This window comes from Symphalangus syndactylus, chromosome 6 (assembly GCF_028878055.3).
Source record: "Symphalangus syndactylus isolate Jambi chromosome 6, NHGRI_mSymSyn1-v2.1_pri, whole genome shotgun sequence".
Lineage (NCBI taxonomy): Eukaryota > Metazoa > Chordata > Mammalia > Primates > Hylobatidae > Symphalangus > Symphalangus syndactylus.
Genome location: NC_072428.2, coordinates 73,555,504 through 73,568,310, shown reverse-complemented (window position 1 = coordinate 73,568,310; position 12,807 = coordinate 73,555,504). Strand labels below are relative to the sequence as shown.

Sequence of the window (12,807 nt, the reverse complement as noted above, 5' to 3'; positions counted from 1 at the left end):
AAAATGCCAAAAAAAAAAAAAAAATTAGCCAGCCATGGCAGTGGGCACCTGTAATCCCAGCTACTTGGGAGGCTGAGGCAGGAGAATTGCTTGAACCTGGGAGGCAGAGGTTGCAGTGAGTCGAGATCACTTCACTGCACTCCAGCCTAGGCAAGGCAATAGAGCAAGACTCCATCCAAAAAAAAAAACAAAAAACTTCTGTTTTGAAAAGACTTAATCATCATCTATCTTAACACCCCCCTATGCCCCCTGAAATGCAGTCAGTGGAAAGAAAGGGGTTGGTCTTCAGAGATTTATATAAGGACACCTCAAGAGCCAAGCTCATTCTTCTCCAGAACCCACCGAGTGGCTTTGCAACTGGCCTTGGAGACTTCCAAAAGCTACCGGCACTGCACGGTGAGGCTCTGATCCCTGAACTGAATTCATCTTATTTGACAGCAGGCTTTGGTGAGAACATAGATGTTTTTCTGAGGTAAGTACTCAATTTCCAGAGTAGGAGCTACTATTAGGTTACAAACCAAAACAAGCAAAATTTGGGGACTTTAATTTATCTGCAAACTTAGATTTTTTTTAGATGAAATGATCTCATTTTCTGAGTTTTAAAAATGGCTCCATTTCTTTTTTAAAATTATTCTAAACATAATCCGTAGGTTTACAAGCTCCATTTACTTAACCTATTTACAAATTAACATTTTCGTCATCTGTCTTGCTACATGTTCCTCAAATTAAGGTTATCATTAATTTTTTACTTAATGTATTTCTAAGTTATTTGTGTAGATTGTAAGCGTTTTGCAATAGTTTCCAAATATCTAGTAGTTTTTTAATCTCTGTGGGTTCTATAAATGGCTTATGGGTGTTGTAATTTATGTGTATAAATGTGTTACATTCTACTGTACTAGTGGTAATGTGCCTGTGTTACAATGTATGGCTATATATACGTAGAGAGTGCATTGGATGATTCGGGCAAACATTTTTTTCTAAAAAATGGTAAAAGTCTCTTCACAAACTTCAGTCTGTCAAAGAAAGCAAGAAATGAGTATTTCTGCAGAAAAGTCTCACTGGCAATCATGCAGAAATGTCAGAAATAGAGGGATCATATATTTATACAGTGTAGAAACCAGGATTTAGGTTTTTCATTTCTTTGTTTCTTTGTTTGCTTTAGACAGGGCCACCCAGGCTGGAGTGCAGTGGTGGAAATAAGACTCACTATTGCCTCTACTTCTCACTTCAAGCAATCCTTCAGCCTCATCTCCCAAAGTAGCTGGGACTACAGGCATGGGCCCTCATGTTCGGCTATTATACATACATATATATTTATAGAGATAGGCCGACCTAGACATTTTGCTATGTCGCCAGTCTAGAACTCCTGAGCTCAAAACACCCTGCCTGACTTTGCTTCCCAAAATACCGTGATTTACAGGCTTGAGCCACCTTGCTTGACCTAGGTTTTTTTTTTCCTCTTTTCTTTTTTTCAAAACATACATTTAAAACTCTGACTTACTCTCTAGTGCCTATTATTATTGCATAATAGTAACTCGTTTTCTGACTGCATGAAAGAGTAATGATAATGCTTCCAAAGAGCTTAGAAAATATTTCTATCCTTTGTGTACTCTCCTACAGTTTATCAATCTTTTTGTAATTTTAATTACCTGTCTTTTAAAAATGTCATAATATTAACCAGTATATCCCCAAATTAACAGACAGTCCAGGAACAGTAAACACGCCAGAAAGTTTTTGTTTATTGAATTAACATAGCAGCCTTGAAAAGCGATGATTGTTTGTTTTACCTTGGAGAATTGCCTTTACCTCGATTTGTCTGTTTTATCTTGGAGAGTAAAGGCTAGCTTCTTCTGATTGGGGTCTAAGTATGAGTTTTGCTCTAATATTTTCTAGCAGGGTCCTTCTGGAAAAGTCACGATGGATGGTTGTTACAGTTAAATAAAAAAGTGAGAGTAGAAGAGCTTAGTTAGCTCGCCTTCTCTAAACCAATCACTGGCAATTAAGAGTGTTACTGATTCTGAGACCATTCAAGACTCAACCCTTGAGTTTACAGGTTGATGAAACCTGTGAAGCCCAAGCAATTTGGTGGACACTAACCCCTCAAAAAATCCGACGTTCTTCTATGCAAGAAAATAGAGTTTGGAAAGCTGGCCCTGTGTTGATTGGAGAACAGTCACGTTTTCCTACAGAGGTCGATATCTCTTAGTGCCTTGGTTTTCTGTTTTTCCTATCTCTGTTGTTGCAAATTAGAGCCTATTCTTCTCTAGAAAGAAAGGATATTATTCAATCACAACCTGATTCAAACTTTGCTTGGACCTTTGTCTCTCCAGGGTAGAAGATTAAATTCTTGTGGTTTTCTTTCCTTAGGAAAGTGGACTCAGACTTCTCACATGCCTTCCAGAAGGAACTCACCTGTGTCATCTGCCTGAACTACCTGGTAGACCCTGCCACTGTCTGCTGTGGGCACAGCTTCTGTAGGCCCTGTCTCTGCCTTTCCTGGGAAGAAGCCCGAAGTCCTACCAACTGCCCTGCATGCAGGGAACCATCACAGAACAAGGACTTCAAAACCAATATTCTTCTGAAGAACTTAGTGACCACTGTGAGAAAAGCCAGTCTCTGGCAATTCCTGAGCTCGGAGAAACAAATATGTGGGACCACAAGGAAACAAAGAAGATGTTCTCTGACATGGACAAGAGTCTGCTCTGTTTGCTGTGCTCCAACTCTCAGGAGCACGGGGCTCACAAACACTATCCCACTGAAGGGGCAGCTGAGGAACACCAGGTAAGAGATAGCTCTGCGATCACCTGAAAGCTGGAAGTTGGCAGAGTTAAAGAGATTAGAAGGACGATGAGAATCATCATGGTGATTACTCCATTCTTTACTGAGTGCCAGGTGCTGTTCTAGGTACCAATGATGGAATTTTGAATAAAATATGCAACTCTACCTTCCTTCATGGAGCTCGGACCCAAACAGAGCGTGAACAAGTAAATGTCGTTATTATTGAGTCTACAGTTCAATGCTAAAGGCATTGAAAAGCCACCAAAACTACTAGCGCAAAGAAACGTATTTTGGAAATATATTTAATATTATTGGACAAACGAATATGGGAATAGCACACTACAAAATCTGGGGCTAGCATAGTGGGTTCTGAAGCAGGATGTTTCCCTGAACATTAGCCAGGTTACAGGAAATCTTCACTTTTCAGTTCCCTAAACTGTTCCGCCTTCTGAAACCTCAAACTGAAAAATATCCATTGAGGATGAGCAGTGAAAAATTTGTTTTTCTTTCCCCTTTCTAATGTATTTATGTATTATATCCCTTGCTTGCATATACCACTCAGAGTGTGGAATTTATGGTGTTTCATTTTCTGTTGTTCAAACTCGTAATTCTTTTGCAGGAGAAGCTCTTAAAGCAAATGAGGATTTTATGGAAAAAGATTCAAGAAAATCAGAGAAATCTAAATGAGGAGAGAAGAACAGCCTTCCTCTGGAGGGTAAGTATGAGACCGTGAGTCCTCATGACCAGCTTGAGACAGGCATGCTGAGAGCATTTATATTAGCAACTTGAGTTGAAATTTTCGTATACCAGATTTTGTCATGTGTTTATTCATAGGCTTTAAAACAACTAGACTGTTCAATGTAACAATTGTTCAGGTTTTCTGTGAATGCTTTTCAGATAAACAAAAATAGATATAAATTCTGAAGGACAAGTAGGTGCTTAAAATTAGTAAGTATTTCAGGCAGAGATTTCTGTATAAATGAATTATGTAATATTGATTAAATAGTATATAATTGAGGAATAAAGGCATTTAATGGTGAATATGATGTTGTCCAGGGACAAAAAAGCAGGTGGGATCAGTAATTTAAGAAATGTGCCTGTGCTGGTGAAATCTGACAGCAAAGGACCCAGATGATTCCAGCTCAAGTAGGAGAAAATGTAACAGGATGAAAAGCTGAGGAGAAGGGACAAGAAATGACCGGGGGAGTGAGAGAATAAATATGTCAATATTGAGAGGAGAAACACAATTGAATGGAGATTCATGTTCTTAGAATGGCAGGGCAATTCAGAGCCTGTGGCTTTTGAAGGAAGAAAGATGGGAGACAGAAAAGAAGTAGTCGGTTTGAGAGATGGGGGTTAAATTTTTTACTAAGGTCCTTTCCGTGTGATGGCTTCTGATCCTGATTATAATACACTAACAACATCTCTACTTAGAGTGATTGGGCTGTGAAGTACAAAGGTTTGAGACTACAAACTAATTGAATAACAAAGATTATATATATTATTGATGACAATTTAACAATCAATCATTAATTTTAGTTGTTTTCTAATGGTATTTCAGATTTAAGAGGACATATATTTAAACATTTAAATCTAAAGGGCTTTTTTGCAGGTGTTTGAGAATTGATGAATTACATAAATTTTGAAGGAAGGTCTTGATTAACTCATCATCCTGTTTGTAAAGGGTGGAAAATAAAAGAAAGAATGAGGAGGATGAATTTGTGGGTTCTGTGAGGTGGAAGTAGACCTAAGCATTTAGCCTACAAAATCCATGTCCCTACAGAGTGATGTGGTTTTATGGGCACAGATGATCAGGAATTAGTATAAGAACCTGCATCCAGTTCTCCATAGAGGAGAAAAACAACATTTAGAGAGACTGAACAAAGAATACCAAGAGATTTTTCAGCAATTCCAGAGAAGTTGGATCAACATGGATCAAGAGTAAACACTTGAAAGAAATGTATCAGGAACTAATGGAAATGTGTCATAAACCAGATGTGGAGCTGCTCCAGGTAAGAACCGAAAGAAAGCTTTATGGAATTGTGCAACTAGACTTCCATAGAACGTTTTCTACCACAAGCTTCCTCCTCCAGCACATTTCATTCAAACTCTGGAAGAAAAAAATTCATGTGAAAATTATATTTTTGTTTCCATAGGATAGTATAAAGAAATTAGGGAAAAACTAACATTTCCTTCTTCCTCCTTTTGCGAAGTCCTAGGTTTGAAATGCTCTTGATTTGAGCCACATTACCCTTCGGGGACTAGCCCTGAAAAAGACCACATTGTAGACAGCTGCAGCAATGTGCAGTCACTACTCACACCTTTCCCTCTCACTCAAATTTAGGGTCCTGAATTTATCAGAAATAGGTTACGTCAATAGGTCTTACAGGTATAATAAGTGTTAGAGATGAGAATACATTTTAAAACTGTTGCAGTGATAGTATGTGGTAATTCTAAAGTTTTCGAAACCTAAAGAGCAGATCCGCAGAATAGCAACTTGTTTGTTTGTTTGTTTTGAGAGGGAGTCTTCTGTCATCCAGGCTGAAGTCCAGTGGCCCAATCTCAGCTCACTGCAACTTCTTCCTCCCTGGTTCAAGCGATTCTCCTACCTCAGCCTCTCTAGTATCTGGGAATAAAGGTATGCACCACCGGACACAGCTAATTTTTTTGTATTTTTGGTAGAGATGGGTTTTTGCCATGTTGTCCGGGCTAGTCTGGAACTCCTGACCTCAGGTGATCCATCCACCTTGGCCTCCCAAAGTTCTGGGATTACAGGTGTGAGCCACCTCATCCAACAGGAATAACAACTTTCTAAAGAAGTCATTTTTTTTTCTCTCTCTCTCTACAGGATTTGGAAGACATGGTGGCAAGGTATGTTATTTGCCATCAGTGCAAGCTGGAGCACAAGGCATGCTATGAAAAACATCAAGCTGTTTCCAACAAAGTGAAAACATAATTTACTAACACCACAATGTGTCAGTGTGATTGTGTGGGTGTGTGTCTGTACTCATGTGTTTGTGTTGTATGTTGAATGTTACCTATGCCTTTTATCAGACATTAACCTTTTCTTACTTTTCCAAGTAACTCAGGGGGTTATGTTTTGAAGAGTTCAATGCAGAAGTTGCTAGAATAAGATTGCCTCTTTTTAGGATTCAGAATCATAATTAGAGATCAACTATTTGGTGGCAGATAGGGAGAGAGGCATTTATTTTTCAGTGGAAGTAGGTTAGAAATGGAGTGAAGAGTTAGAAAGACTCCCTAAAAGCCAGAAACCCATCCTAGGATTGTGGAGGTACATTACAATATCAGAAGTGGGTTTGAATGAAGCATTTTCTGTTGGAATCTATTTCTTAAACACAGACATCAGAAACTTAACCAACTCAACCTACTTCCTTGCAGGAGTGAGTCCGTGCTGCTGCACGTGCCCCAGCCTGTGAATCCAGAGCTCACTACAGGGCCCATCACTGGGCTGGTGGATAGGTTCAACCGCTTTCTAGGTGAGTGTCACCCTCTTGGTGGGATCCACATGCAATGCCTTCAATTCTGGTTTTCTATGGGCAGCTTTCCCAGTGTAATGATCTTTCATCTAGAAGAAAATAGCCTGTGAATAGGTATTTATATTTATAGTTTCATTGTCATCAAACAGACAAAACTAAATAAAAGATGGTGGAATCAGCCATATAACAAATTTCTTAGGAAAGTAAAACATGCAGAAGGGCTCTTTAGGATGTAGAACCATTCATGTATGTTTCAACCGTGATACAATTTCCTGCATAAAATTATTACAAGAAGTATACAGAACTGAATTAATTCAGGACATTTCAATTTCAAATTCAGTGCAGTTAATGACTGATTTGAGTGACAGTGCTTTTTCAAATACATTTCAGGTGAAGTTTCATAGCATTTATAATTTTAATCATGTGCATTTTAATCATCTAAAGCATACACGAGTAACTTATATAACAATGCAAAACTTGAGAATCTGTGACCGATAGGAACGTGATTTGTTGGTTGATGAGGCCTTAGATAGAACTCCAGGATAGATCATGATAAATCCAGCAGATAAAAGATGTCTGTGCCTGAATCTGGCATGAAAGTCAGATAATTCTTGCAAGGAAGCTGCACTTTTCAGAAGGCAGATTGAGATTTTCTCTTTAAATATGAATTGACTAGTTTAAGTGGCAGATTATAATATTTTTGGCAAAGTGATAACTTTTTTATTTGGGTCTAAGGATGGCTCCCCACCTCATCTCCTGTCCCAAGCCTCCTGCTCTGCCCTGACAGAGAAGAGACAATGAAGGTTAATTTTATTGCTATGGACTTGGCTGCAGTGCAAGAGCTTCCACTTTTCAGTTGTTATGAAAGGTCGCTAACTAGACATAGACATGACCTTCGTCCCCTTTATACATTTTGAGTTTATAGAAATTGCGATCATTGAAGTTTAGGCGTTTCCTTGTGCAGATATCCTAACACCCTTTGATTCCAATATTTTTGCAGACAGAAGTTTCTTTCTAATCTTGACCTGTGTTTTCTTGTGAGAATCTCTTTCTTATCTGAACCTAAGAATTTATAAACTGCTTTTCACTAGAACATTCTCTTTTTTCCACCGTGGAAATTTCCTTCACTTGGGAAGTAACCAATTACAATATTAGGCTGTTTGAGGATGTCAGAAGTTTGATGTTTAGACATGAATCTTTGCATTCTGACAGATCTGACAATTTTGCTGCATGAGGAGCCTGGGTCTTCTCCTCTGGCAAACACTACTGGGAACTGGATGTGGACAACTCTTGGGACTGGGCTCTGGGAGTCCGTACGGACTCCTCGATAAGGAAGGATAGCACAATCGTTAAATCTAAGGACATATTTCTTCCTTTATGTGCCTGCTGTCCTTACCCATATTTCCAGGGATAACCTGGCATATGTAGACACTATGTAAAGCCCACATCCATTAGAAGTTTATAACACTATGTTTTCATGTGACTGTTTTCTTATTCCTGCAGTGCATATTTCCTGGGATAATAAAATAACCACTTGGTACATTCCCCTTGTTTGAAGTTCTGAGACAGCTACTCTTTGCTTCTGATGATCTCAACATTGCCCCAACTCCAACAAAATCTAAGTGTTTTCTTGATGGCGAGACCTGCCATTCACCCTTCGAAGATATTACTGAGAGGTGGATGTTGGGCAGTGTTGGAACTGGGCTGTTGGATTTTGCAATGATTCTTGGACAATGAGAAATGACATGCTGGTTAACTCCAAGAAAATTTTTCTACTTTTTTGTGTCAAGAAGGCTACCAGTGTCATATCAAGACCACTTCCCCACTATTACCTCAGTATCCAGAAAGGCCTCTAGGACAGATGGGGGTGTTTCTAGATGATGAATGTGGCATAGTAAGCTTTGTTAATGTGGCCAACAGTTTTCTCATCTGTAGCCTCTCTGGTTCTTTCCCTTACCCTCTTACAAGATTTCTTTGCTTTGCTTTGTTTGCTTTACACTCAAAGAATCAGAGATAGGTCAGTAACATGACTGAAGGTATCAGAAACACCAACTTCTGAGAATGCTAACCTACTGAATACTTGACATTCTTTATCTTTTTCTATGAAACTTTGTACCATTTTTAAAAGTGTGGAGGTATGCATTTGTTTTGATTTTCATTAAACTACTCTCTCTTAGAATACTGGGCATGTCTTTTCTTTTATGCTGTATCTTTTCTTTCCCTTGATTTCCAAGCCAGCCCAGGTAAATGAATACCTGAGTGTGTTTATCCAAACTGATGGGTTAATGCAAGAGCACAGGTTTCTTCCCCCTGAACTGGAATTTTCTTTTCTCTGTTCCACATCTGCAAGTCCCATTTCATCAAGTGTAAGTTCCAACATTTCTTCAGGGAATTCTTTCTTTAGCTCCTGGACTAGATTAGGCTATTTGATTTAAAGACTCAGAAAACCTTACACTTTTCTTTGTAAAACTCACAGTGTAATAGTAGGCATCTTTTCTGCTTCTCAGATTACAAGAAGAGGATTGTGTTTGTACTACACACAGGTATATTCCAAGAAAGTACACAATGCTTAAAATACAACTGATATTCATTAATTGTCTGTTTGAATAAAAGAATAAATGCAAAAAATAATTGATAAAAACATATTATACAACTGTTTAAAAGGCTGCCAAATTTACCCCTGTATTCCTTTTGATTTTGGCTACCGAATGTAACCAAAATCAACAGGGATACTGAGAAATATTATTTAATAAAGTTATAAATTGGACTGCTTATCAAATTGATAGGCTCAGTCAATTTTCTTTAGCTCAGGAACAAACTATCGATGGACACAGATCTTAAGAGAGTGACAATGATACAGATAAAAAGACTGAAAACCTGTAAGATTTTAGTAATTTCACCGATGGCATCCTACAGACAATTACCTGGGAACATGTCATTACCAGAATAGAAAGTAAGACTCGCTTTTTGCTTCAGAAAATACAGAATACTCAGAAGCCTCATTACATTTTAAGAAAACTGCAAATTTATTTAGGTCTTTGAAGTTTTTAAAATACACGTGCAGTAAAATATCCTTATTATCAGAAATACCTATATTTTGATTGTGTTAATTTTGTATGAAGACTTTCCTTAAGTATCGACTGGAAATTGGTTCCAGGACTCCCCACAGACACCATACTCCTTAGATGCTAATAATCCTCAGCTGTCCTTACATAAGATGGGGAAGTCTTTGCATGTAGCCTAAGCACATCCTCCAATGTACTTTAATTATCTCTAGATTACTTAAAATACTTAATGCAATGTAAATGCTATGTAAGTAGTTGTTACACTGTATTATTTAGGGAATAATGATGAGCAAAAAATGTCTGCACATCTTCAGTGAAATGTAATCGTTGCATTTTTTTCCTGAATTATTTAATCCATGATTAGTTGAATCCATGAGTGCAGAACCCATGCACATGGAGGTCCAACTGTATATCAAATAACATATTTAATGGTGTATTTTCTAGTATTTAATCTAATTACTGACAATATGGCACACAACAAACATATCAAAAGTTTCTGATATGTGTTTTTTGAATTTATTTAAAGCAATCTAGGAATGCCTCCTTTAATGAGGATTGCTGAGAACAAAGTCTAAAAAGGCCGACTGCATTTATAAAGAGTAACTCTGATCCAAAAGTTTAATGACAGATGGGTTGCATAATGGGTTATTTCAATGATAGGTGGAATGCAAACATACAATTCTGGAGTCATTTATATTTTAATAGCATTATACTGTTTTAACCATCCTCATCTTGTATATAATCTCATTGTATATTAGAATACTACTATAAGAGCAATAAAGAAGAATAGATAAATACGGTCAACATTTTGCCTTTGTTTTGTTTTGTTTTTGAGACAGGCTCTCACTCTGTTGCCCAGGTTGGAGTGTACTGATGAGATCATGGCTCACTGCCGCCTCGACCTCCCCAGATCAAGCAATCCTCCAACCTCAGCCTCCCAAATAACTGGACTACAGGGTGAACTGTCATGCCTGAGTAATTCTGTTCTTGCTGTTGCTGGAAAGAGAGGGTCTCACCCTGTTGCCCAGGCTTCTCTCAAGCTCCTAGTTCAAGTCATCCTCCCACCTCAGCCTCTAACAGTGCTGGGACTATAGGCATAAGCCACTATGCCAGGCTTAAATGCAGCCAATTCAACTGAAGTTTAAATTATTTGTGTTTCACTCTCTTTCATTATAAGAATAATGTGTGTCTTAAAATGTGTTCTTGAACATGAATTACTTTAAGATTGCCCCTTCATAAGAATAGTTCTTAATGTTTAAGAATAATTCACAAAAATATGAAAATTCCTTCATAAACAATGACTTGAATTAATAGAAGGAATACTAGATACAGGCAGTGGATAATCAAATTTTAAGTGAATTATCTTATTCTGTCCTACAATTGTAAGAGAAAGTGATCCCCCCACCTCAGCCTCTCTAAGTACTAGGAATTATAGGCGTGAGCCACCAGGCCTGGCATAAATATGGCCAATAATTTAAACTTCAGTTGAATTGGCTGTTCTTATAAGTTTATGAGAGAAATATGTTTCTCTTATACTTGTGAGGACTGGATGAGATAATGCACATACAACCTCCACTGATAGGGTAGAATCTCCACCCCGAACAGCAGGTCTAGCGTTGCTATGCCCAAGTTTCCCACTGGCTGTATCTTCCATCCCTCAAGGGATAAGACAAAACACTGGGAGACACCAACCCCCTACCTACTCCAGCACAGACTTGTAGAGCGTGTGTGAGTGCTAGAGAAGCCACTGTCAACTCCTTTGCAGTGATGTAGAGATTCATCTAGGAGGACTGACAGGCCGTAAAAACTGAGAGCTTTGCTCAATGTCTCACATTAATGATTGATTTTGAATCGGTCATGAAAAGGTACATTCCCAAGCGTCAAAAACAATGGAGACCTCGGTTAGGAACATTAAAGAGGAACTTGGAATCTTTAGCATGCTTTGTAGCAACAAATAAACTTCTGGCAGCCAGCCAGAAGTTCACCAGAGAAAACCAGGCAAAGAGAAAGCCAAGAAAAAGTGTCTTTGGATCACTAATTTCTGGAGATCTGGAAGGCTGTGTATCTGTGCCAGCCTGCACCCGCTCAAGAGCAATCAAGGTGGAACGCGGACAAATTTGTAAGCACTCCCCAAGCTAACCAATGATTCATCAATAAAGAGCCTTTAGCCCTACTGGCTGAAGAGCTAAAGCACAAATTCTGAGTGAACACTGGGTGAACAATAAATTATTCTGTTCCAGGGAGTGATTCCTAGAAGCTAGACTTAAAAATAAAATCACAATCGTCTTCGGTGATCTGGAAGACTCACCATGCACTGTCGTAGCAGTAACCAGAGAGAGGATCTCTGAGCTGTTAGTCCACTGAATGTGGGACATAATTTTTAACTTCCTGATCTGTGAAAACAGTCTCCAAGCCACACACATATTGAATGGTAAAGGATAAAAATCTAACTAACTAGGAAGGCTTAGCCACAACTTTTGAAATACAGATTTAGGTAGAAATAGAGGTAAATAGATATGAATATTGCTGAGTTTCATGTTTAGCTGAATTCATAGTAAATATTTATCATTGTGAATATGTTCATCTCAGAAGCCAAGAGCATACCTACTCTCAGATGAAGGTTTATATATATATATATATATATACATTTATATGTGTGTGCATGTATATTTTATATATATATATATATTTCAAAGCAGTCATTCATATGTATATTTTTCAATTAGTAAGCTAATTTTCCAAGCACTATTTTCATATATATACGTATATATACTATATATACGCATATATATACTATATATACGCATATATACTATATATACGCATATATATACTATATATACGCATACATAATATATATTATATATTATATATACGTATATATAATATATAGAAAATATATATATTATATATACGTATATATAATATATATAATACATATATATTAAATATACATATATAATATATATAAAATATATATTATATATTATATAATTATATGTGTATATATACATATATATATATATATATATATATATAGTCCCATCTGTTTTAGAGTATGAGGTGAGAGGATCACTTGAGCCAGGGGTTGGAGACAAACCTGGGCAACAGGGTGAGACCCTGTCTCTCCAACAATGACAACAACAAAATTACTCAGCCATGACACTTCGGCCTGTATCCAGCTATTTGGGAGGCTGAGGTGGGAGGACTGCTTGATCTGGAGAGGTCGACCCTGCAGTGAGGCATGATCTTACCACTGCACTCCAACCTGGACGACAGAGTGAGAACCTGTCTCAAAAACAAAACAAAACAAAACAAAAATAAAAAGCTGACTGTATTTATCCATCCTTCCTTATTGCTCTAATAGCTGTATCCTAATATACAATGAGATTGTATACAAGGTTAAGATGGTTAAAAGAGTATAATGCTATTAAAATTTAAAGGACTATAGAATTGTGTGTCTGCAT

The 12,807-nt window shown here is 37.6% G+C and overlaps 1 pseudogene; it reads left to right on the top strand.

Annotated features, from left to right (window-relative positions):
- Positions 1–242: 242 nt before the first annotated feature.
- On the top strand, positions 243–8,292 carry LOC129485347 (tripartite motif-containing protein 43-like; annotated as a pseudogene).
- The last annotated feature ends 4,515 nt before the right edge of the window (positions 8,293–12,807 follow it).